The sequence below is a fragment of the Bos taurus genome, chromosome 1, assembly GCF_002263795.3.
Source record: "Bos taurus isolate L1 Dominette 01449 registration number 42190680 breed Hereford chromosome 1, ARS-UCD2.0, whole genome shotgun sequence".
Classification (NCBI taxonomy): domain Eukaryota; kingdom Metazoa; phylum Chordata; class Mammalia; order Artiodactyla; family Bovidae; genus Bos; species Bos taurus.
In genome coordinates this window covers 136,257,870-136,285,393 of record NC_037328.1, presented here as the reverse complement: position 1 = coordinate 136,285,393, position 27,524 = coordinate 136,257,870, and the positions used below count along the sequence as shown (strand labels likewise).

The 27,524-nt window shown below is 41.4% G+C and overlaps 1 protein-coding gene across 8 annotated transcripts in view; it reads left to right on the top strand.

The window, feature by feature from the left end:
• Nucleotides 1–27,524, top strand: part of TMEM108 (transmembrane protein 108) — a 387,669-nt gene that overhangs the window by 133,538 nt on the left and 226,607 nt on the right. For 2 of the 8 annotated variants that reach the window (XM_024979451.2, XM_059878205.1), the window contains exon 1: nucleotides 9,482–9,619. The gene's annotated coding sequence lies outside the window, so the exon portion shown is untranslated. 8 annotated transcript variants of the gene reach the window in all.

Below are 27,524 nucleotides of genomic sequence, written 5' to 3'. Positions count from 1 at the left end.
AAGAGTTGGACACAATTGAGTGACTGAACAACAGAAACAACAACTAGAAACATATCTTGCTTTAGTCATTTTTTTCAATGAGATCTTTTGAATTTGTTTCCAAATTTTATAGACTAATATATTCAATTAACACTTCCTGTAATATTAAAGTATGTTATATTCATCTAGACCTGTTATAAAGTAATACCTTGTGTTTATAAAAGCCATTTTCAATTGCATTATTTTATCATCAGGACAGCTCCAGAAGCAAAATCATTTATGACGCAGAAGAGTTTACACTGATATTTTCATTCCTTTGCCTTTTATTATTGCTTGGTATTGTAAAAAGATGTTGTAAATTGCTTTCCTGATGAGGAAACAGGGCTACAGAGAGAAGCAGAAGTGGGGTTTAGGTTTGGAATTCCCTTCAGCCCCGGGTAGATCCTGTGCTACACTGAGCTAGGAGTAGAGACTCCATGCTCTACCTCAGCCAGATTGGTGCCCTGCCAGCCCAGTGGGTGTTCCTGTCTGCCCACACTCGTATTTCCCAGCCTTTAGTGTTCCTTCCTCCATTTGATATGCTCCCAGTTATGAACATCCACAGGGAGGGGAAGGCTTATCTCTTACCAGTATGTTAGATACTGGCCAAGTTCTTGACTTCTCTGATGCCTCATTTTCTGATCTATAAAATGTCCTCAGTATAATCTACTACCACCTGCTTAGAAGATTTTATTCAAAGAAACTCAGTAGACATTTCAGTGTTTTCACCTCTCAGCCTGGCTTGAGACTCACCTATTTTGAGATCTTTCTTTGACTGAAACCTTTCTCTGATTAGAATACCCTCTGCTGTGAGTGTTTGAATGAATCCACTGTTGTTGGATTAAAGCTGGATGTAACAATATGAACTCATGTTTATTTTAATGTGTACATGGAAATTGAGTTATCTATGTAGCATGCATCCACGCTCAGTTTCTCAGTCATGTCTAACTCTTTGCAACCCCTTGGTCTGTAGGCTCCTCTGTCCATGGAATTTTCTAGGCAAGAATACCGGAGTAGGTTGCCATTTCCTATTCCAGGGGATCTTCCTGACCCAGGGATTGAACCTGCCTCTCTTGCATCTCCTGCATTGGCAGGTGGGTTCTTTAACACTGCACCACCTGGGAAGCCCCTTATCTGTGTGTACATGTGTATATTTTCTAGTTCTAATCCCTGAGAGGCCCTAGGGACAGTAATACTCCTATAGCAATGAGCATACCTCATTGCTAACACATAATGCCCAGATCTTGGTTGCTAAATACCATTTTCTAGTAAAATGAACCAGTACCACTTTGGGAAATGGCTGAATCTTGGGCCGATAGAGGAAAATACCAGATGAATCTGGAGTATCCTATAATGCCAAAAAGTAAGTAAATGTTCAAGAAAAAAAAAAAAAAAAAGAGGCCATGTTAAAAAGATACATGATTAGATATATCTAAAAGAAGCTCCAAAGGTCAGTGCTGAAGCAATTTTAGCAAATATCAATGATACCATACTAATATAAATAAATAGGGAGAGGGGATAAGTATTTTTTCTGAAAGAATTCTAGGTATTAAATTTAAAAAATATAGAGAGAAATAGAAAATTGTGATTCAAATACCACAATAAATTGCTGTAGGCAGGATTTATCAGTGAATACTAAATTTAGGCAAAACCTTGAGAGAATATTTGGCATAGATTCAAAGTATCTCTCGCAAAATAGTTATTACTGTAGTGGTTTTAATATAAGTTGACAAGTCGTTTGAGACTTCTTCCTCCAACAAATGAAACTTGAATCCTCTCCCCTAGAGGAGGCAGAGCTTAGTGACTCACATCTCACTAGTAGAGAGTCGAAAAGGAACATTACTAATTTTCCAGTGTCTAAGCCTGGCAGACACCACCTCAACCAGGTGATCTAGGTGAACACCACCAGGAAAAAGTTGCCTTGACATCAGGTACACCCTGATTTGATGTGATGAAAAGAATGCTTCACATCTGTGGTATTCTTCCCTGAAATTCACAGGCCCAAATCAAGGAGGATTCGACAAAATACCTGACCAGTACTTTTCTGAAGTATCAAGGTCATGAAAAAGTAAAGGCTAGGAAAGACTGAGAAACTGTAATGGAAGGAAGGAACTAAGGAGGTGACAACTAAATGAAATGTGGGATCCTGAGTTGGAGGCAGGAACAGAAAAGGGATATGGGGTGGGGGGGCGGAATTCTCCTTTAGGATCTCCATCTGGGCTTAAGAACAACACTGACCTAAGACTATTAGCAGAAGAAAAAGCATACACCCTTTACTAAATTTCTGCCTGTACATGGGGGCATTCAAAAGAGAATGAAGACCTTGAGGAAGTGACCAAAGCAGGAAGCTTTTATATTTTAGACCAAGAAATGATAGATTTGTGAAGAAATGGCAAAAGGGTTTGGGCTAGGGGCAACACATTATGGGGAAGGCAATAGGACATAAACGGAGTAGGAGGGAAACCAGTGGAATATAATATCACATCATTAGAGTAAGTTTGTTTGTACAGATCCACTTCAACATTAATTCCCAGTCTCTGGGAAACCAGGATGTTCTTTTCTTCCTGGTACAGAGGATCACCTTTCTCATGAGAAATTTTATGACCTGTTTGGGGGTACAAAAGGAGAGGTCAGAGAGCTCTTCCTGAATCTGCTCCTTCTCAAGTGCCTTTAGTTCATAATAATCAATATGCCAAAGTGGCATATTTTGGAGTCCCATGTCCAGAACTCCTTCAAAGACATTAGTGGGAAAAAAATGAGTAAATTCAAATGACGTTGTAGTTTGCGTGCATGCATGCTTAATCACTTCAGTCGTGTCCGACTCTTTGCGACTCCATGGACTATAGCCTAGCAGGCTTCTCCATCCATGGGATTTTCCAGGCAAGAATACTGGAGTGGGTTGCCATTTGGGGAGTTTAGTCAGTAATATTTTTCCAATTTTAATTGCTTAGTTTATAATTGTACCATGGTTGCATAAGACATTAACATTAGGGGAATTTGGGTGAAAGGTATACAGGAACTCAGTGCTATCTTTGCAGCTGTTTTGTAAATCTAAAATTATTTCAAAATTAAAAGTTTAAAAATTTTTCTCCTATATTTTTCTTGTTTTACATATCTTCAGCACCTGCATTTACAGACTTCACAGGGCCACAGTTCACTAATATATCTTAATTAGGAATTCTGTTCTTTTCAAATATGTATGTTGCCTCCATTTTTATATAAACTCTATAAAAATTAACTTTTTGTAACCTCCTTGGTTCCAAGAGAAGGTTATATTTTCTTAAAATTTCTTTAATGAATGGATAAATAAATGAACAGAAACTGAGAAAACTGAAAGATTATTGAAATACACTCAATAAATATCCAGTGTAGGCTGGTTTGTTACCTTTTTTTAAAAAGATATTTGTTAGCCATGCTTCTCTTTGAGCATTAGGTCGGCTCTTTGAAGATATTTTTAAACAAACGGGGCTCAGTTTTCTCAACTATGCTCATAGAATAAACTGTAGAACAATGTCCTCAAGAACTGGGTCTTGGAAGGATACAGGCCACAGTTTATATGTGTTATTTCACTACAGAAAAAAAAAAAAAAAAGCACAGAAGCTAACATTTGCCTATGTTTTCCTAATTTTAAAAATATTCAGGGTCTTTTAATTTAAGATGAGCAGAAGCCATGACCTGGTCTATTTGAATTCCTAGCCAAATGTTTCCCCAAGATAGAAAACTCAGCCTCATGTTCTGTAATTAAGTTGTGCTTGTGGGGCATACATTGCCTGAAAAGTTTATGGCTACTGCTTTTGTTTTCAGGGCATCTTTAAAAGCAGTAATTTAAGTTTGTAATAAATAGCTGTTTTTCTCTGGGCATTTGGGAAATGCATAGGATAACTTTGGAGCCAGAGTCTGGTTTTTCTGAATTGACAGTTCTGTCCTTTTGTTCCTAGGGGCATTTGTTGTTTTTGTTTGTTTTATCTTCCATGAAGGTACTGCTTGTGTCATATGATTATGCTTCTAATGAGATGATCCTAACACTGGACAGAGACCTGAGGCTTCATTTAAAGGTCTTCCATGCATTCAAAATATGAATCTACATTATTAACAGGGCAGGGCTTCACCATCATATTTCTTAGAGTATTACATTCCTAATGAAGATCATTCAAGAAAGCTCCTCAGCTTTCAAAGGTACTGGTAGGGTTAAAAAAAATTCATTTAACCCAGCTTATATAGTAATAAAATATGTCTAAATCAGTCAGATAGACTTCACATCTGATATTGTGTAGAGGAATGTCCAATAGGAACTTGAGTTTTAGGCCTTGCTCACCCTTCAGCACCTACAGACCCTCAGATGACACAGTTCACTTTTGTTAATCTTGGTTTTTCTGTCTAAAAAGTGAGAAGAGTTAGAATGTATGATCTTTAAATTCCCTTCTAGATCAAGAACATGATCAACTAATAGCTTTTCCATTTTAACAAAGATGTTATTTTTTTATCAAAAAAGTTCATTCAGTGGTTATAAAATGTCTATAATAGTTTATAAAGTGGGGTGGTACTACGGATGTAATGTACAACATGATAAATATAATTAACAGTTATGTATTACACATGAAAGTTGTTACGAGAGTGAATCTGAGTTCTTACCATAAGGAAAGTTTTTTCAATTTAATTTTTATCTATATTAGATGATGAATGTTCACTAAACTTAAGTGCTAATCATTTCATGGTATATTAAATCAAATTGTTATACTGTACATCTTAAACTTATACAGTGCTGTAGGTAGCACTAGCAGTAAAGAACCCTCTTGCCAATGCAGGAGACATAAGAGACAAGGTTCAATCACTCCCTGGGTCTGGAAGATCCCCTGGAGAAAGAAATGGCCACCCAGTCTAGCATTCTTGCCTAGAAAATTCCATGGACAGTGGAGCCTGGTGGGCTCCTCCATGGGGTCACAAAGGATTGGACACACTGAAGTGACTTAGGATGCATGTCAATTATATATCAATAAAAATGGAAGAAAAAGAAAACTGAAATGAAACAAGAAATGAAGTCCTGACAAAAAAAATTTTAATGGAAAAAAAATAGCTGGGCAGGGAGGGTCGAGTGGCATTGTGTTTGAGGAAAGGCTGAAGGCTACATACAGACACATATTCTTAAAATCAAACACCTTCATTTGGCTTCTACAGCCTTTCATAATCTGGTCCCAATTTACCTCTCTTGACCTCATTATCCCAACTCAACTGTATCAACAGTGAATTTTTCTTCTTTTTCTTTCATTTGCCGTGTTCTCTCTCTTCCTAACCTGTATACCTGATACTCCCTCTTCCCAGAACACTTTTCTACTGCTTCTTTAGCTCTTCTGTTTTATCACCATTACTTCCAAGAATTCTTTCCTGAACCCACTCTGGGTCTGGATAAGTGAACCTTCTGGGTGCTCCTTTAGCATGGACCCTCCTCTGTCATTAGCACTTGGCAGGGAACTTGTTTATCTTGTCCACATCCCCCGGTGCCTACCTCAGTTGCTGATGCCAAGATGCTCAATAAATACTTGTTAGGTTCATTAATAAATGAGAAATAATGAATCTGGACCAGATTACTGGGAAGACTTTCCAAAATTCACTCAAGATATATTCAGTGGGAAAACCACCATGGAAATCAAATTATAATCTACCTGTGAATATCATACATCTGTATGATCTTCATATTATATCACTTGTCACTTATATTCCAAGAAGAATCTGCTGGACACTTGGGGTAGGGGAGGATCATAGACATTATTAAGCCCAGGATTTTAAGCAGTGAAATAAATAACGGTAACAAAGAGCCTATTGTACTGCAGTAAAACTAGTCTTATAGTTTGAGCTACTTTAATGAAGTAAGTGCCAAATCTTTTGTGTTTTATGTTTAAATAGCAATAGAGTGACTATATAGCAGTTCCTAAATATTTTTAATTGCAGATTGTCATTAAATTTTCTGTTATTCAAAATAGAAAGCCCAGAGATAAATCCACACGCCTGTGGACACCTTGTCTTTGACAGAGGAGGCAAAAATATGCAATGGAGAAAAGACAATCTCTTTAACAAGTGTTTCTGAGAAAACTGTTCAACCACATGTAAAAGAATGAAACTAGAACACTTTCTAACACCATACACAAAAATAACCTCAAAATGGATTAAAGATCTAAATGTAACACCAGAAACTGTAAAACTCTTAGAGGAAAACATAAGCAGAACACTCTGACATAAATCACAGCAAGATCCTCTATGATCCACCTCCCAGAGTAAGGGAAATAAAAACAAAAATTAAAAAATGGGACCTAATTAAACTTAAAAGCTTTTGCACAATGAAGGAAACTATAAGCAAGGTGAAAAGGCAGCCTTCAGAATGGGAGAAAATAATAGCAAATGAAACAACTGACAAAGAATCTCCAAAATATACAAGCAGCTCATACAACTCAATACCAGAAAAATGAACAATGCAGTCAAAAAGGGGGCAAAAGAACTAAACAGATAGTTCTCCAAAGAAGACATACAGATGGCTAATAAACACATGAAAAGATGCTCAACATCACCCATTATTAGAAAAATGCAAATCAAAACCAGAATGAGGTATCATCTCACTTTGGTCAGAATGGCTGCCATCAAAAAGTCTACAGATAATAATTTCTGGAGAGGGTCTGGAGAAAAGGGAGCCCTCTTACACTGTTGGTGGAAATACAAACTGGTAGAGCCACTGTGGAAGACAGTGTGGTGATTCCTTGCTGCTGCTGCTGCTAAGTCACTTCAGTCATGTCTGACTCTGTGCGACCCCATAGACGGCAGCCCACCAGGCTCCCCCGTCTGTGGAATTCTCCGGGCAAGAACACTGGAGTGGGTTGCCATTTCCTTCTCCAGTGCGTGAAAGTGAAAAGTGAAAGTGAAGTTGCTCAGTCGTGCCCGACTCTCCTTAAAAAACTGCAAATAAAACTGCCATATGACCCAGCAATCCCACTGCTGGGCATGCACACAGAGGAAGCCAGAATTGAAAGAGACACATGCACCCCAATGTTCATTGCAGCACTGTTTACAATAGCTAGGACATGGAAGCAACCTAGATGTCCATCAGCAGATGAATGGATAAAGAAGTTGTGGTACATATACACAATGGAATATTATTCAACTATAAGAAGGAACACATTTGGTGAGTTCTAATGAGGTGGATGAAACTGGAGACTATTGTACAGAGTGAAGTAAGTCAGAAAGAGAAACACAAATACTGTATATTAACACATATATATGGAATTTAGAAAGATGGTAATCATGATCCTATATGCAAGGCAGCAGAAGAGACACAGATGTAAAGAGCAGACTTATGGACTCCATGGGAGAAGGCGGGGTGGGATGATTTGAGAGAATAGCATCGAAACATGTATATTACCATAGGTAAAATAGATGACCAGTGCAAGTTCAATGCATGAAACAGGGCACCCAAAGCCAGTGCTCTGGGACAACCCAGAGGGATAGGGTGGGGAGGGAGGTGAGAAGGGTGTTCAGGATGGGGGGATACATGTGCACCTATGGCTGATTCATATCGATGTATGGCAAAAGCCATCATAATATTGTAATTATCCTCCAATTAAAATAAAGTAATTTTTAAAATTTTGTGTTATTATCTCATTTTGTTTGTTTGTTTAACCATTCAGTGGTATATTGGTTGCCTCATGCATGTTACCTCTTTTAGTGCTAGTGCCAGAGTAGAACATGAGACTGGGTAAGAGAATGGAATGTTGAATGACATGGTAGATGCCAACAAGAGTAGAACAGACACAATTATTCATATACAGGTGAATGGAAGAAAGAGAGTGAAGGGGCATTTATTTGGTTATTGGAGACTTCCATTGATCAAAACCATATCTGACTTCTCAACTCCATGGGCAAACTTGGTCAGTTGCCTGAGTCCTTCCAAGATACCAGTAGAGTGTTCATTTTAATTAGAGGTTTGTTCAAGTCATACTCCAGATACAAGAGACAGAACAAAATAATTCTCCATTCATTGTCCCTTTGAAGAATAACATTGGTTGCTGAGGAACAACAATAGCATATTCTTGTGCAAACAGCTGGTTTGCTGGGAATTCACATTACTGCTTCAACCAGGTTCTTACCCTAGAAAGAGACAATATCTCTTTTTGGCTTCCCAATGTAATAGCAACATGCTGACGTCACTTAATCTGTTTTGGCCAAGAGGTATCCCAAGTGAACCTTCAAAAGGGCAAAGGAGAAGCTATAATGGCACATCTGTTCTCTATTGAAAACTGATTTGATTCTGAAAAGAAAAAATAGAGGACACCCATCTTTATAGTTGTTTTGGAAATTGCCACCATTTATTTGGGTAATGGCTTTGTCGCATGGCTCCACTCTCTCTCCCCTGGGTTACAAAGGTCATGATTTCTATTTCACAGAAATAAAGAAATTTCAGTGACTTACTTTGGAGGAATTGGAATTTAACTATCAAGTCTGGAAAGCCTGGAAACTTGCAGACATTTCCAGACTCATTACCTGGAAAAATACTTTTAAGTTGTTTTCTGAAATGCCCTTATCTAAGCCTTTTAAAAGAGAGCCAATTCAAATTATTTCACTTTAAAGTGTATTGAAGCACAGCAAGCACTTCTGTTAGCTTTTAAAATCCATGCAGTGTAGCAGTTAAGGGCAACTTAATTAAAAAACAACTGACAATATCATTAAACTGGTGAGCAAAATAGAACTAATTTCAGACTGGAGTCCTAGCCCTAGGCTGGAAAGAGCTTTGACTTAATATTTGGGTTAGTTTCCTTTTGTTCTTAGGACACAATTTAACAGTGATAGGGATTGATTGTGTTCTATGTACTTATTAAATAAATGGACTTTTCAGAAGAAATGAAAACTAACCAAAGTAAATCAACTTTGGTTCATGTAAAATCAAATAGACAGCTTCTTTACTGTGTCAAACACTGTTCTAAATAAGACAATCCTCCTAAATGTAAAATTACAGTCAAGAGACCCAGATCCTATTTTGGCTCCACCATAAATTCTGTGATCCTGGACAGATCTCTTCAGTTTCTCTGGACCAGATGGATTCCAAAGTTCCTTCCAGCCCTAAAATTTTCTTATACGTTAATATCTGAGCCCAACTGGCTCAAGTGGAAGCATTTGGCAAAATTCAAAGGCAAGTACTGCAATAAGTGAGACATTTAGTGAGAAACTACTATGCATTAAGCTTGTTCTAAATGTTTGTTGCATTACCTCATTTAATCCCACAGGAACCCTATGAAGTAAGTACCATTATTTCCCACAAACAAGGAAATTGAGGAAACCGTGTCCTAGGGCAGTTCCTTCTGTGGTTATATTAAGGCACATTAGATAAGCTAATGGAGAATTGCTTTCAATATTAGCACCTCTGCTTGTTATTCAGACCCGGGTTCTAATCAGGCAGTTGGTTTTTGAGTCTTCCAATCTTACCCCATTTGCAGGAGCACGGCATTCATTCCAGTGTTTCAGGACACATTCTGCCTATGAGTATCCATGGAAATGGCATTATGACAGCAAAATGGCTCCTAGTGAATTCACAAAGAGAGGAGTTTTCAGTATCAAAATAAAGGTAAACAAGTCTGTGCAAATCTGTGGAGACTGCTCTAAGAGTGATGCACTGTCAGGAGCATGTGGTGTGATTTGATGTGATGAAAATGGGAAGCACGTGCATGTCAAGTTTCATCCCTATGAAACCTGTACCTGTAAAGGCAGGTAGCATCTGGAGGACATCTCTGAATTGAGCAGACTTAAGTTCTCCCTAACAATGAAGTTCTTGATTTAATTTATCTAGTTGGCATCTTTCTTCTCTAATGCCCAAAGCATGGCCTCGGTGTTCAGAAAATAGTGATTCTATTACAAATTAACCAAGACAAACTTAGAAATATACTGCCTTTTATAAAGTGAGACAAGATGAGATAAGATGTGGTAAGATTCTGTGAAGAACACAGAGTATATGACAATATGTTCTCAGAAAACATAAATTTAGCGATCTGGTACATGTATAATATACATGAAGGGAAGAGTAATGTCCAATAATGTAATGAATAAATAGTGCAAATAAATGGCAAATTGGAATGCACTGCTTATTATGGGTGCAGAGATTGTACCATAGTAGTTTTCTAACTAAAAGATTAAGATTTGGAGTTCCAAACTGTTTGATTTACTATCTGTGCGATTTAAATAAGTTTTAATCTCTGCGAGCTTTAGTTATTTCATTTGTAAAAAAAGAATGCTGGTAGAACCCACACTGTAAAGGTGCCGTGCATGTGTATGCTAAGTCGCTTCAGTCGTGTCCCACTCTTTGCAACCCTATAGACTGTAGCCCGCCAGGCTCCCCTGTCCATGGGATTCTCCAGTCAAAATTACTGGAGTGGGTTGCCATGCCCTCCACCAGGGAATCTTCCTGGCCCAGGAGTCACACCTGTATTGACAGGCAAGTTCTTTACCACTAGTGCCACCTGGGAAGCCCCCGTAAGACTTGAGTAAAAATCAAATGAGGTAATGAATGTGGAAGAACTTTGCAAAGTTCTTCAATAATAAGCTTGTCATTCGGTAATAGCAGTCAGTAATGTTCACTGGAAGTGTCCAGCTTAGTGCTTTTCAGACATATGATAGAATTGTACAGCCTCGCCACCTATGAAGTTAGGTAGGGCCGTGTGACCTACTCTGGCCGATCAGGTGGACATTTGTTACTTTCAGGTTGAAGTTTTAACAGCCTGTGTGTGATTCACTGCTTTCTCCCTTCTTGTTCTTTCACTGTGATTGTGGAAGCATCATTGGGTCTTAAATCAACCTACAGTCCCTTGGGCGGCTATGATGAGCAGAGCCCCCAGACAACTAATGTTGAGCATAGAGCATGGGCAAGAGCATGAGCAAGAAGTATGTTCCTGCCATGTTAAAGTAGTAAGAATCGGGGTTGTTACTGCAGCATAGTTTTTTAGCACGCTGATTAGACTGTGTATCACTCATCTTTAATATTACTTGAGTACCTGTAGTATTGAGAACTCCATGAACAGTATAAAAGTATATTGAGTACCTATAACGTTGAGAACCCCATGAACAGTATGAAAAGGCAAAAAGATATGACACTGGAAGGTGAACTCTCAGGTTGGTAGCTGACCAATATGCTACTGGAGAAGAGTGGAGAAATAACTCCGAAAAGAATGAAGAGATGGAGCCAAAGCAAAAACAATGCCCAGTTGTGGATGTGACTGGTGATGGAAGTAAAGTCCGATGCTGTAAAGAACAATGTTGCATAGGAACCTGGAATGTTTGGTCCATGAATCTAGGTTAATTGGAAGCAGTCAAACAGGGGATGGCAAGAATGAACATCGACATTTTAGGAATTGGTGAACTAAAATGGACTGGAATGGGCGAATTTAGTTTAATGGGCAATGACCATTACATCTACTATTGTGTCAAGAATCCCTTAGAAGAATTGGAGTAGCCCTCATAGTCAACAAAAGAATCCAAAATGAGCGCAATCTCAAAAATGACAGAATGATCTCTGTTCGTTTCCCAGGCAAACCATTCAGTATCACAGCAATCCAAGTCTATGCCCCAACCACTAATGCTGAAGAAGCTGAAGTTGAATGATTCTATGATGACCTAAAAGACCTTCTAGAACTAACACTAAAAAAAAAGATGTCCTTTTCATCATAGTTCCCTGGCCAGGGATTGAACCCAAGCCCGCTGCATTGACAACATGGAGGCTTAGCCACTGGATCACCAGAAAAGTTCCCAAGAGTACTTTTAAATCTTGAGGAGGACTTTTGGATAGTGCCTAAGACAGCACCACTTAATATTGCACTTTTTCTGCATGATAAAATATCCCAAGCCCTAAGGATATCACTAGTCCTAAGGATAGAATGCTCAAACTACCACACAATTGCACTCATCTCACACGCTAGTAAAGTAATGCTCAAAATTCTCCAAGCCAGGCTTCAGCAATACATGAACCGTGAACTTCCAGATGTTCAAGCTAGTTTTAGAAAAGGCAGAGGAATCAGACATCAAATTGCCAACATCCTCTGGATCATCGTAAAAGCAAGAGAGTTCCAGAAAAACATCTATTTCTGCTTTATTGACTATGCCAAAGCCTTTGACTGTGTGGATCACAATAAACTGTGGAAAATTCTGGAAGAGATAGGAATACCAGACCACCTGACCTGTCTCTTGAGAAACCTATATGCAGATCAAGAAGCAACAGTTAGAACTGGACATGGAACAACAGACGGGTTCCAAATAGGAAAAGGAATACGTCAAGGCTGTATATTATCACCCTGCTTATTTAACTTATATGCAGAGTACATCATGAGAAACGCTGGCCTGGAAGAAGCACAAGCTGGAATCAAGATTGCCAGGAGAAATATCAATAACCTCACATATGCAGATGACACCACCCTAATGGCAGAAAGTGAAGAGGAACTTAAAAGCCTCTTGATGAAAGTGAAAGAGGAGAGTAAAAAAGTTCACTTAAAGCTTAACATTCAGAAAACTAAGATCATGGCATCTGGTCCCATCACTTCATGAAAATAGAGGAGGAAACAGTGGAAACAGTGTCAGACTTTATTTTTTTGGGCTCCAAAATCACTGCAGATGGTGATTGCAGCCATGAAATTAAAAGACGCTTACTCCTTGGAAGGAAAGTTATGACCAACCTAGACAGCACATTGAAAAGCAGAGACATTACTTTGCCAACAAAGGTCCATCTAGTCAAGGCTATGGTTTTTCCAGTGGTCATGTATGGATGTGAGAGTTGAACTGTGAAGAAAACTGAGCACCGAAGAATTGATGCTTTTGAACTGTGGTGTTGGAGAAGACTCTTGAGAGTCCCTTGGACTGCAAGGAGATCCAACCTGTCCATTCTGAAGGAGATCAGTCCTAGGTGTTCATTGGAAGGAATGATGCTAAAGCTGAAAGTCCAGTACTTTGGCCACCTCATGCAAAGAGTTGACTCATTGGAAAAGACTCTGATGCTGAGAGGGATTGAGGGCAGGAGGAGAAGGGGATGACAGAGGATGAGATGACTAGATGGCATCACTGACTCGATGGACGTGAGTTTGGGTAAGCTCCGGGAGTTGGTGCTGGACAGGGAGGCCTGGCGTGCTGCAATTCATGGAGTTCGCAAGGAGTTGTATACGACTGAGCATCTGAACTGAAGGATCTGAGCCATCAACTAGATTGAGGACTCAAGTGTATCCCTCTAGGTGCAGGTGAGTTGAGTAAATAAGCCCCTCTTAGTTCTTAAATGAATGATTAGCCCATCCTCAGGCAGCAGGAGTCTATTGGAAGACCGGTCAGTGCCAGCACTGGAGGTAGTGAGATGGGCTTTTTAAGGGATTAGTCTTCTTAGACTGAATAGATTAACCCATTTTGGGGAGCAGATTCTACATGCCATATGTCAAGTACTGGAGCAGTCATTTTCAAATGGGTTATCTCCTTTAATCCTTTTGACAGTCCTGTGAGCCTTAGTCAACTTCCTTTATTTATAGATTAAAACAAACACAAAAAACAGAAGTTCTGCCTTCCACATTTCTCTCTGTTGTGCCTCGTGTATCTTAGAGACTGGTTAGATGCAAAGTAAGTTGGACAAAGGAAGGAAAATTTTGTTCTTTTTTTTTAACATCACAAAAATGATGCATTTTTAATAGATAATTAAAAATGCCAAAGAGTCACTAGGAGAATAATTCAACCATGCATGAAGAGTTTTTGTTGAGACTTTGAACAGCCAGCCCCAAGTGTGTGTGTGTATGGAAGGAGAGGAGAGATACCACATCCCTCTTTCAGCAGGGTCATGAGCACTGAGTGTCTCAAGCATGCAGGGCAGGAGAATTGGCTCAGTAAATGGGCAATTGAGAGATGCTATCACAGGGGTGATGTTCCTGGTTACTGTCTCCTGATGACCTTTCCTATGGATGGCTAGTGTCAGCCAGCTGCTAATCAAAGCATGTGAAAAGTTAGCTAACACAGCAGAGTTGAGCTCAGCCCATGGATAGCTTAGCAGGCTGTAAACACCACCAGCATTTCCCCTGCAGGGAGAGTGTGACTGTCATGCTGTATCTGTTGGATCACGTGATGAATCATTTGGGAAAGTACAGCAAAAGTGCAGGCTTACAATACACAAAGGAAAAATGTATTTCTCCCCAGGTTGCATTCACCTCCTCCCCAGATCTTCACTGTGACATCCTGCTTTTTCTGACAGGCTGCCCTCCTAAGTTATCTCTCCTGTAAACCAGTGGTGAGGCCCTCCACATGGCAGAGGTTATCATCCATTTGACAAGACGTGTAGAATCCATCACTCTGGTTATTTTGTGGTCTTCACCTGTTCATTAGTTTTTATTCTAGTTTTCTTAGTTAAGCTAGGTAAATCCCCACGGCCCATTTTCCTGGAATTTAGACATTTTAAAGCATTTATACACCTGTAGTTCTCTTGGGAAGACCCACTGGAGAAGGAAATGGCAACCCATTCCAATATTCTTGCTTGGAAAATTCCATGGACAGAGGAGCCTGGCGGCCTACAGTCTGTGGAGTCACAGAAGAGCTGGACGTGACTTAACGACTAAGCAACAACAGACAGTTCTCCTTGGCTGCATTCATCCATACTCTAAATGGCAATTTTATTTTTCTCTGTCTGTTCAAGAGGATCCATCAGTCTGACTACTTTGAGGATTCTTGTGCGTTACTTTGTGTATTTCTGGTATAATTCTTTCCAAGAGTAGAACCACAAGCTTACATTCACAAGGATGATGATGTGATGGTGATGAGCACTTATATGTTTAACTCTGGCCCAGACGCTGCTCCACGTGTTCTTGTTAATTTAATCCTCACAACAACCCTATGAGTGAGTACTGTTGCTATCTGCAGTTTATAGATGGGGAAACTAAGTCACAGAGAGGTTAATTGAATTATCCAGTGTCATACAGCTACCACTGGCGGAGCTGGGGTTCAGACCCAGGCAGTGTGACTCTAGGGCATCTCTCCTTTCACTGCTCCTCTGTACTCTTTCATTCTGCTTCCACTTTTCCCTTTTTATGAATGCTTTCTCAGTCTAGATGAGGCCTCTCTCTGTTTTGTTTGGCAGAAGGCATCCTCCAGGACAAGTGGACTTGCCTTAGGGCTTACTTCACTTTAATGGAAGTTAAAGTCCTCAAGCTCGTGAGGGCCTAACCTGCAGGGAAATCAGTATTTGCTGGCTGGAGTCAGGAGTGGCCAGCACTCTATGATGGAGGGGCTGGTTCTGGAAAGTGGAGCTGGTGGGAGAAGAGGAACTGACAGCATTCAGTGGAATCATAGGAGGAAACAATTGTGTGTGCTTGGTGGGTAGGTCCTGGGTGGAAGGTTGCAAGAATATATATAGAGTTCCAGTTCTCAAACCCTAGAGAAGAGTTGAAGTCGGGTCTAAACCAAGACTGCACTTTGATTCTAGTTTGTTAATGCAGTCTTAGCAAACAAGAACGCATTTTGCTTAGTAGTTTAGTATCTTTTCATTTCTGTTATGCAGATCCCTGGCACTTGTAGGGCAAGAGGGAGTAGTAACTTTACCACCCTTCCATTGGATGTGTCATCCCTTCCCCCTGCCACCTGCCACCTGGCTTTATGATGTTGTGGAAGAACCTGTGTTAGTGTATGGTCAGGCCGCCCAGGGTGGCTATTTTCTCTCTCTCTGTGCCTGCCTTGTTTGAGCAGTCCCTGCTTCACTTAGACCCTACTCACCTGATTGACCTTCCTTCTTAATCATAGAGCCCCGTCAGTACATGCCTACATACCTGCCTGGGCCCCAGCTAGTAACTGTTGTAATCTTCAGATGAGAACACCTCCACCACGATAGCATAGCAAAGGGGCAGTGAAGGACCGTGCTGCTGGTTTCCTTGGTAACCGGTGAGCCAACCTGACACCAGTTCCCTGTATAACTGATAACTTCCCTCTCCCCTGCCACCCCCAGAACAAAGACTGCTGCTGTGTCCTGCCCACCATCTGCTACACACAGTGGGTTATTACTCCAGGACCCTGCTTCAGACATGGAAGCTCCCCCACCCATAAAAGCACTGATGTCTCTGTTGCTGACTCTGGGCTCTTTCTTCAGGCTGGGCAAGTGCAGGGCTTGCTGGCCTGCATAGTATGTACAGCCCAATAGTTAGAAACGTAAAGCTTAAATAGGAGTGGCTTTACATGTGACATATCAAGTCATCTGTCATCTATAATCTTTGTTAAGGTGTTCTTTGACTTTGAAAGAATGCTCAAATCCTTTTGCAGCTGGATTTAAATTTAGGGACCACCCTGGCCTTGGCTCCCTTGTTACATAAACCAGGAAACAAAGGTCTGGAGAGAATTGCTCAATTGTCAGAGCTGCAGCCCTGCTCTTTGGCCTGCCAGCCTTGTGTTCTCTTCTGCTATTTCATTTCTAACTTCTGCTTCTTGCGGGAGGGAACAGATATTACTTGGAATGCTTTGAAAGTTGACAGATACCATTTGCTAGAATTTTTTAAACCTGTATTGTATTTTAGCATGGCTGTCTTATTGTGGACAATTTATCCAACCCCTATCCCTTCATTTCTCCACACCCATTTAAACAAGTGTATCTGGAATCCTAGATTGAAAGGTACCTTTTCCTAGAATGCTTGACATTTACTTACTGTTGTCTTAAGGAGAGTGAGAGGAGAGCAAAGAGAAGGTGGCTGAGAGAGAGAGATGGAGACTGGGGAGGGAGGAAGGAGGAGAGAGAAAAGAAAGAAGCAAACTAATAGGTACTTCCAACTTTGTGACTTGAGGAATCTGGTAACTTATCTCAACATCAAATTAACATGCTAGACTTGGGCTACCTCAGTAATTAACTTTTGTTTCATTTACTTGGTGTCACTCATTTAACACTGAAACATGAGCCTCAGCAGGAAGCTGAGATTTTGAGAAAATTGAAGCAATGAAAAGAGAAAGTACCTGAAAGCTGTGCCATGGCCTTTAATCATAGATTTTAGGTTTTTATTAAGTTTTAGGAAGTTACTTGGAAAAAGGGCTGCCACTGGGTACTCTGTTCTGCCATCAAGAACCAAATAAAGCCTCGTTTGTACACTGAGGTTCTAGAAGTCCCTTAGCCCTGAGACTCATTCCAAAGAGTGTGAACACTGCCCCTTGAGACAAGGTTAAAAATATTTTAGCCCTGGAGCCTCAATCAGAGCAGGGTTGCCTTGGGCTGCCACCTTTGAATGCTTTCCTGTATAGAAAAACTGACAGCTTCTCCCAAGTGGGATCTTCTTAGTTGACCACACCTTGCTGTCACTGCTCACCTGGCCCTGCCTTCAAATCTCGATAACCTTGAAGATCTGCTAATGGCACCCCACTCCAGTACTCCTGCCTGGAAAACCCCATGGATGGAGGAGCCTGGAAGGCTGCAGTCCATGGGGTCACTGAGGGTCGGACACGACTGAGCGACTTCACTTTCAGTTTTCACTTTCATGAATTGGAGAAGGAAATGGCAACCCACTCCAGTGTTCTTGCCTGGAGAATCCCAGGGATGGGGGAGCCTGGTGGGCTGCCGTCTGTGGGGTCACACAGAGTCGGACACGACTGAAGTGACTCAGCAGCAGCCCAGCCATCCCACCCCACTTGTGCACCTAGTCAGTGCAGCACTGTCCTTACACCAAGCCCTAGTCCTTGTGTTTCATTTCGCTCCCTGGGGGGTTGTTTGAGGACTAATGAAAACATGGCATCTGACATTAAGGCTGTACTGTCTCCTGGGTCCCTGTAATGGTCTTCCACCTGGCCTTCCTGCTTTCACCCTGCCTGCCCCCGCCACCCCCAACCCCCACCAAAGCTATTTTCTGTATAAAAACCAATTTGATCTTTTAAAAATGAAGATTCCATCTCATCACTTCCTTGTCTGAAGTCCTCCAGTGACTTCTCGATCCTGCCACGCTGCTCCACTTGCAAGCCTGTGTCGCCCTGTGCCTCAGCTCCCTTCCTCCATCTCGGATGTCAGTTTGTACCATCTCTCCCCATTGATTCAGCCACCCTGACCTGCCTCTTTTACCACTCCAAGTATCTGCTGACATTGGCCCTCATGTAGAAGCTGTTTCTGCTACCTGATATGCTCGCCCATTGATCTTTGTGTGACTAGCTTCCTCACACCATCAGATCCCGGCTTAACATCTTCAAAGAGGCAGTCTTGAATTGTCTAGTCTGAAGTAGCCACACAAATAGATTCTTTGTGTCTCTTGCTTATGTACTTGTTCGTTATCTCTTTATTTCCTTTAGGAAATCATTTCATGAAGACAGGGACCTTTCATGGCCTGATCTTGTTGTTTTCCCAGTGCCAGGACTAGTGTTGAAAACATAGTAGGTGGGCAATTAATAATGAATGACACCTGATAAGTGTTCTATAAATGTTCACTGTTCATATTAATTACATTATCAAAAACCAAAAAGGTGAAACCTTAATATAACTGGAGTTCTATTTTGTCCTGATTCTATGCAGTAACATGTTCAGAAAAATAGGTGTCCAGCAGAAACATATGACTGAAAGAAACTAAAATCTCTGCTCACACCCTCAAGAATATGCCCAAGATGGAAGGGTGTATTTTTCATCTATAGCAAAACTTGTTAAAAATCCCATCTCACCATCTCTTTTGCCCACATTATCCAACACTCATGGCAGCCAGTCAGTCAATTTTCTCTTTCTATCTCCCCGCCAAGTCCCAACCGAAGAACTCTGCTTAAAAACCCATGGCCTGGCTGCACACCTCCAGGAGCTGGACCCATTTTCTAAATCGATATAACAAAAAGTCACAAACCCAACAGGCAGGCTTGATACATGGGGTTGGAGAGATGGAGGTAAGGCTGGAGATATCCACAGGTTAACACACACACAGCAAAAAAGGGAAACTCAGTAACAATCTGAGTGAATTCTGAACTGAATGGTGTTGAAGAAGCACTATGGTGGCTCAGTGGTAAAAAAAAAAATCTGCTTGCCAATGCAGCAGACTAGGGTTCAATCCCTGGGTTGGAAAGATCTTCTGGAGAAGGAAATGGCAACCTGTTCCAGTATTCTTGCCTGGTAAATTCCCATGGACAGAGGAGCCTGGCAAGCTACAGTTCATGGGGTCACCAAGAGTCAGATGTGACTGAGCACTACTACTACTACTATACTAAAAAGCTCTACTTGGGAGCCTTGACTCTTAGGAACTTTTTATTAGGACCCAAGTACACAGAAGGTATATGTCTTCATTCTTGGTTTCCTGCTATGGAGCGTTGAACCCAGGACAGGAGGGGATGTCTCCTATCCCAGAGCTCTTTCTCTCTTAGAATCTTACTGACTCTGACTGGATGTAGTTATTAACTTGCTGTATTATTTCATTTTTAACTATTGTGTATTAAAAGCTTTAATCTAAAAGGGAAGAGGAACAGTTAGTGGCAGAGAAAAGAATATGATGCCCAGCAGCCTGACGTGAGCAGACCGGGATGAAGCGTGATTTCATTCCCCTGGTCTGACAGCAATCCTGATCTCTCAAGTCTGGCCAGATTCCACTTTACCTCTGAGTTTTTTCTCCAGTAGTGGATTCTGGCTTCGAGAGCCATCTGTTAGGCTCCCTCAGAGCCAGCACACGTTGCAAGACCAACTCTTGAGAAGACAGGCTACAATCAGGGAGGCAGGGCCCTACCCTGCACATTGCCAGGCCTGTCAGAGCAGCTTCCCTGAGCTTACTGTTCCCACCAGCTGACCTCAAGTGACTCATCAGGTTAGGAGAGAGTGGGAATAGAAATCATTTCCCTGGGGGATCCTGGCTATATAATTGCTATCATTTGTATGCAGTTGAGTGATTTGCAGAGGAGCATGGCTCAGAGCTCCCAGCTGCATTCTGCCTGTTTATTTCTGGCACCATATGAAACACTTCAGAAGGTGGTTTCCAAAAGGTGATGTGGGCATTATGGTAACATCTGGGGCTGGGGTTTTCTCCCACCACATCTAGATTCTGGTCAGAGGCCTGCGTACAAAGAACCTAGGTTTAATAGGTGTGACTTGCTTTCCAATCACATGCATGTCAGTTCTCCCTGTTTCTGCCACAGTCCTGAGCCTCTCAGTTGCCCTGCCCCAGAGAGTACCAAGGGAGGCAGTTAGACATAAATATTCATGAGAGAAAGAGAGAGGCTCAGAAGCCAGAGGTCAGGGAACCGTTTTTTCTGAAATGGGCTATTGGCTTCTTACCTTGCTTTCCTTTTTTCCCAATCCATCTTCTTAGAGTAAATTGACATTTAAAGTGGCCATTATCTCCCATCCAGTGGGGAAGAGCCAGACAATGAAGGTGACAGAGCCTGGAGTGGTATAGGAACCACACACGATCTCCTGCAGCGGCACTGTGTTTCACAGCACAGCTTATACCAGTCACGGGTAAATTGCCCCACACGTCCTCATTCATGCCAGGAGTCAAGAAGGATGGGATGAGGAGGGCAGAGAATTACAGGTGGCAATGGCTGTCATGCGTGACAGTGGAGGGGTGAGTTGGGAAGACCTGGTCACCTATTTCCCTTGGACTCTGCCTGGGGACAGGCATTCAGGAGCTCACACTGCCACCTGCCCCCAAGGCTTTCTATACCAGGATAATTGGATTAAGAGGATGGAAGGCTTCAGTCTTGAAGGCTGTGGGAGAGGAAGGGTATTCCAGGCCTTTGCTTTCAGGAGGGTGGGGGGTGATGCTCAGTGGCCTGAATCTGTGAGCCTTTGGAGAATTTTGCCCACAGTGGTGCATCCTCCTCTACTCACCCTTCTCCCAGCTCTGGTCACCAGATTTCTAAAGCTTGGGCTGCTGGCCAGGGCCCCACTTTGCCATATACCAGGGATCTCTTCTCTGACAGCTGTTTTAGCCTCAAGTTTCGATTTTTAGTTGTCTCAGTATCCTAAGCTAGGATTTTGCCTATTTCTAGCTACCCTTACTTAAGTTTCCTCTTGTAATTTGCAATCAGAGATGCACAGTTTGATTAACTATCTCTTCATAATGTTCCTTTCCTTTTCCTTGCATTAGAGTTGGCCTCTTGAGTTTATTAGCCATCACAACTATCTGTATGTGCCTGCTTTTGTATGAACTGTATTTAATGCCTTTTTCTGTTAATACTGTGTGGCAAGAATAATTTTATTAATCTCAACAGATAAGACTGAGTGTCGAGTCACAGGAAGGGCTGTGGATTTCTCCCTGACTCGATCTAACACTGTGAAGTGTTTCTCGACTCCTCCAAAGGCACACCAGTGCCTTAACACAGTCCTTAACCCAGCCAGTCCCATGAGCCATGTATGGAAAAAGCCTGACACCTTGACAGAGGAGGGTCCCCGAGCTTGTCGCAGAAACCGCTAATCGAGAAACCAAGCACCACACACGGAGAGTTGGAGGACTCAGGTTTATTACACCAGTGGGCCCAGAGGAGTTAACACTCCAAGCTCTGAGCCCCGAACAAAGGGGTTACAGAGTTTTTATAAACTTACTATAGTGGGCAACACTAGCTGCTAATACGCTGGTTTAAACTAAGGGATTTTGTGTGTACGGGAACAGTAGTCGAGATGGGGAGGGGATGCCTGACCTTTACACACACAGGCATGATTAAGCAGATTTGCAGGGGCTGGGCGATTGCAAAGATCAGGACAAGGATGAGTGAGATAAGCTTCAGTTCCTAGTATTGTAAGTCCCCACTTTCTGAGACTATGTGACCTACGTGATCCAGACTTTGCAAATAGTAAGCTGACTTACAGAGGCAGAAGGAGCAAGAGGTTATGTAAAAGTTTAACTTTTCCTCTTCATTCCCCCCTCTTGTTGCTTCTATCACTCATTGTAGAAAGCATCATCTCATGTTTTGGTAAGACATTCAGAGCTCCCTATTGTTTAGGGGTCTATATTGAGCTATTACCATCTGTAACTTTATGGATTCAATTCGAGAGGTTATGAACTGGGTAACAGCATTGAGAATACAAGGGCCAAACAAGAGCGCAGCAAAGAGCATGAACAGAGGACCTCTTAAAGGGAGAAGCCATGATGCCCAGCTCCACATACTGTTCCAGTTATCCCAGGAATTAGCTAGTTTCTCTTTCTTTTTTATGATTTGTTCCTTTAGCTGTTGGGCCATGTCCCTGACTATTTTTGATTGGTTTACATAAAAGCAGCATTCTTCATTCAAGAAGAGGCAGAGTTCTCTCTTTTCAGCTGTCAGTAGGTCTGCTGCTACTGCTACTGCTAAGTCCCTTCAGTCATGTCCAACTCTGTGCAACCCCATAGACGGCAGCCCATCAGGCTCCCCCATCCCTGGGATTCTCTAGGCAAGAACACTGGAGTGGGTTGCCATTTCCTTCTCCAATGCATGAAAGTGAAAGTGAAGTCGCTCAGTCATGTCCGACTCTTAGCGACACTATGGACCACAGCCTACCAGACTCCTCCATCCATGGGATTTTCCAGGCAAGAGTACTGGAGTGGGGTGCCATTGCCTTCTCCAGTCAGTAGGTCTAGCCCTCTCCTATTCTGTAAAACCACCTCAGCCAGGGTGTCTAGTTGGTCCTGTAACAACAGAAGAGCACAGCCGTAATACAGATTAGGGATAGAGGCTGAGGTTGACAGTGAAAATCCATCGATATTTTGATAGCCAGAGCCTCAAGCTTCCGCTGTGCGTTGACCAGCCAGCTACCGGAGTGTGGCTGGAGCAAGGCTGAATCCTCAAACTTCTGCCGTGCATTGACTGGTCAGCTTCCGGAGTGACTAGAGCAGGGTTCAGCGTCCTTTGTGGGTGAGGGCCGTTGTCTTTGGAACCAGACCTTGAGGAGGTTTTTGGGGTCCCAAACTGCTTTCCAGGTGTCCTCATCACGGGAAGTCATTGCCTTCTTGACTCTGGTATGGTGGATCCAAGGAATGACACCTATAACTCTAATAGCAGTAGGGGTTGCCAGGACAACCGTGTGAGGGTCTGTCCAAACTGGCCAAAGTGTTGTTTTTTTTTCTAATCTTTAACCCATATCTCATCTCCTGATAGGATGAACCCAGTTGCCCAAAGGAATGTGTGTCCTTTCTAAGTTTTATCAGGTGATATGGCGGAATACCTTTTCCAGGGCCTGGAGATGTTGGGACATCTCCAGTTCAGCTAGTTGTTGGTGGTCTCCCTTGAGCTTTTCTATCAGCTGGGGGTGGTCTCCTGTATAAGATCTCAAAGGGAGAAAGCCTGAGGTCCTCGGGGTGCATTTACAGAGGGAAATGAGAGTCCACAGAATGATAAGACAGCTTGTTCCAGCACTGTCTGGGTGTTGGTTGGGGGATATTCTTGTTGTACTACTACTTGGAGAAGCAGACTTAACAAGGAAGTTAAAGATATATGACCCAAAGATTAATAGAAGTAGGAAAGCTGTTGTGGGGCTAGCCAGGAGAACCAGGTCCAGACACTGGTTTGTGATAGTAGTGTTCTCTAAGTATGAGAAGATACAAGAATTTGCATTTGTAAAAATCTTTACCTGAAAACACTTGACTATCTGAAGGCCTGTTTTCCTGGTTTTTTTCCAGAGCACAGAGTGCCTTATTTTTTTGTCTCCACCCTGAACTCCTTTCAAGGGGGTGTTGAAGGTCAGCATCTTGTGGCAGTCATGATTTAATCTTTGTAGAGGCAGTTGGCAAGGGCCAACTTCCAGTCAGCAGGGCCCTTTCAAAGCCACATATTTGACCATGTTTTGGGGGCATTTCATGGTCATTGCTGGAGAAGGCAATGGCACCCCACTCCAGTACTCTTGTCTGGAAAATCCCATGGACGGAGGAGCCTGGTAGGCTGCAGTCCATGGGGTCACTAAGAGTAGGACACGGTTGAGCAACTTCACTTTCACGCATTGGAGAAGGAAACGGCAACCCACTCCAGTGTTCTTACCTGGAGAATCCCAGGGATGGGGGAGCCTGGTGGGCTGCCGTCTCTGGGGTCACACAGAGTCGGACACGACTGAAGCGACTTAGCAGCAGCAGCATGGTCATTGTGTCCCGTGGTGCTGGGAAGGCTCATTCCCAGGTCTAACAAAGGTTCCACTGACAGGCTACTCAATGTGTTGTCACTGGACCAGGCCTTGTAAGTAGCTAAAGTCTCTGTCTTACTAGCCTCTTGGTCCAGGAAAATATTTCCTCTTGTTCTTTCTCTCCATATATAGAGTTACATTATTACAATTATTGATCTCACATGGAACTGCATATCAGCATTTTATCACAGGCTCAGATAAGAAATTTGGTAACATAAGAAATAATCTTCTGAAGCAAGCTACATAGGAAATAACACAGCTAGCAGTTATTAGTAACAGCACAAGCAAGAATTTAAGTCAAGAACTTTCATTGGGTAAAACTCGGTATACCCCAGGTCATCTGACTCAGATAAATGATTATCAGTCAGTTCAATTGGCTATAAATGATTATAGCCAATTGTTAATCTCCTGGTTGTACATCATGGAGCATCTGACCTTTATACAAAGATTGGTTACTGAGATAAGCTTTAGAAACAATCTTAGTGTCTTTTTAATAACTTAATTAAAACTTTTAGCAATATAATATAACAAGGAACTATCTCAGAAGTGAGTCTTAGTAAGCACAGACCTTAATTAACAAAACTAGAACTTAATATTCAATGAAATGTAATTTTTTCCTTTTTGGGAGAACTCATTGTGAGGGCATTAACACTGTAGCCAGGGAAGGCTTTAACCCATCAGATAAAAATGAGGTCTGTCAGGGAGCTGGGAAAAGGCAAGCAGCTGTCTTGGATTTCCCAAAGCCCTGGCTCCTTGATTTTCAGCTGTTGTTTATCCATTTTTAATTTCCTGATTTAGGAGCAGACTATTGCCATGTTTTAAGGACATCAGGATAGCAAAAGTCGAACCATAAGGGGTTATTTTTTGTAGAAGCAGAATGAGCTTTGTCTGCATGTACCGTAATCTGAAATAATGTTTATTTACTTTACCAAAGTAACAAAAAGATTTTAAAAACAAATATAAATCACTTAAAGGCAAAGAAATTCATAATCTGTTATCAAAAGTTGCATTCTAAGAAAACTGTTCTCTAAATAGAGAGAAGACCAAATTCCAATCTGGTTCCAGCTTGCTGTTAATAGCATTTATCTGTTTAATCTTAGAAAGTCTTTTTCATAAATCTTGAAGAACTAGCAGTATTCTTCCAGAGGCATGAGAGTAAAACCGTAGAAAGCATGTTTAAAATCTGATTCTTTTGCAATTGACAGAGAAACCTGGTCATTGTTGTGATATGTAACACTTTAATATGATAACTAGAATTATAATTGACCATATTTTATCAGGGCATATCAGATCCATATGAATTTTACATAATTTTAGGATATCTATATTAGTAACATCAACCATACGGTATAACCTGAAAAGATTTATCACTCCTTTAACAGTACTTCTCATGTAATTTAACATGTCCAATGAACCAAGGTAGCGTTAATAGCTCTTTGGGATGTCTCAGGGGCCCTCTCAAGCATCCCAAAGTTAGCTCGAGATCAAGTTATTTAGGAAGTTTTGTCAATAAATGTCAAAAGAGTTTGTAACAGTCAGGTAGGATCATATAAGTTACTGTGAAATAATAGTTATCAGATCAGATCAGATCAGTCGCTCAGTCATGTCCGACTCTTTGTGACCCCATGAATCACAGCACGCCAGGCCTCCCTGTCCATCACCAACTCCCGGAGTTCACTCAAACTCACATCCATTGAGTCAGTGATGCCATCCAGCCATCTCATCCTCTGTCATCCCCTTCTCCTCCTGCCCCCAATCCCTCCCAGCATCAGAGTCTTTTCCAATGAGTCAACTCTTCTCATGAGGTGGCCAAAGTACTGGAGTCTCAGCTTTAGCATCATTCCTTCCAAAGAAATCCCAGGGCTGATCTCCTTCAGAATGGACTGGTTGGATCTCCTTGCAGTCCAAGGGATTCTCAAGAGTCTTCTCCAACACCACAGTTCAAAAGCATCAATTCTTCGGCACTCAGCCTTCTTCACAGTCCAACTCTCACATCCATACATGACCACTGGAAAAACCATAGCCTTGACTAGACAAACCTTTGTTGGCAAAGTAATGTCTCTGCTTTTGAATATGCTATCTAGGTTGGTCATAACTTTCCTTCCAAGGAGTAAGCGTCTTTTAATTTCATGGCTGTAGTCACCATCTGTAGTGATTTTGGAGCCCAGAAAAATAAAGTCTGACACTGTTTCCACTGTTTCCCCATCTATTTCCCATGAAGTGGTGGGACCGGATAGTCCCACCACTTCATGGGATAATGGTTATACATTTAGCCAAAGTTAGAAGATTTCAAAGGTAAATATAGAACAGATCAATTAAGAGGTAAAGAAACTTAAATCTATTATTAAAAGCAGTTCATCATCTGAGGAAGGTATGTCCTCTTAACAGAGAGAAAGGCCAAATTCAAGTTTTTGCACCAGCTTTAAACTCATTTGGGTAAACTTAATTAAATTTATTTTAAACTTAGTCAGTCCTAACCATACACAAAACCTTTTTTTAGGGTCCACTTTCCACAGACTTTTTAATCACTTTCTGTAACAGCCACCTGTAAGTCTGACCCACTTTCTTTTCCCTTTGTAAAATGTAATGTTTTATATCTTCTTTGTTAAAAACATACATCCTACTTCCTTATTAGATTAGCAAACAAACATTAATACTAGATATTTAGTATTGAATATTTCCCAGTTTACATGAATCTGAAATTTATTTAGGTTAATTTTTCTTGTATTTAGAATTGTTTGATTTGCAAGCACATACTTTCTTAGGCCAATTAAATTAGAATTCATTTACAACTTCAACATTATTATCAGAAAAAAACAAAGACATACACTGAAACATACATAAATCCAGACAGACAGACAGAGATCTTATAGTTTTCTCTTTGACATTTAAAATACCTCTTTGAGCCCTTTTGTTTTATTCTTTGCTTCAAGTTCTAATTTGCCCAAGGCTGAGGTCTCAGGCAAGATTGGCTGTGTATTTCAAGGACATGGAAAGGGTTAACTTCAAGCTTTTTCCTAGGCCTTTTAACAAGCTAGTTGTTTGTGTGGATCACAATAAACAATGGAAAATTCTGAAAGAGATAGGAATACAAGACCACCTGACCTGCCTCTTGAGAAACCTATATGCAGGTCAGGAAGCAACAGTTAGAACTGGACATGGAAAAACAGACTGGTTCAGATAGGAAAAGGAGTACGTCAAGGCTGCATATTGTCAGTCTGCTTATTTAACTTATATACAGAGTACATCATGAGAAACACTGGGCTGGAAGAAGCACAAGCTGGAATCAAAAATGCCGGGAGAAATATCAATAACCTCAGATATGCAGATGACACCACCCTTATGGCAGAAAGTGAAGAGGAACTTAAAAGCCTCTTGATGAAAGTGAAAGAGGAGAGTGGAAAAGTTGGTTTAAAACTCAACATTCAGAAAACTAAGAAAACTAAGATCATAGCATCAAGTC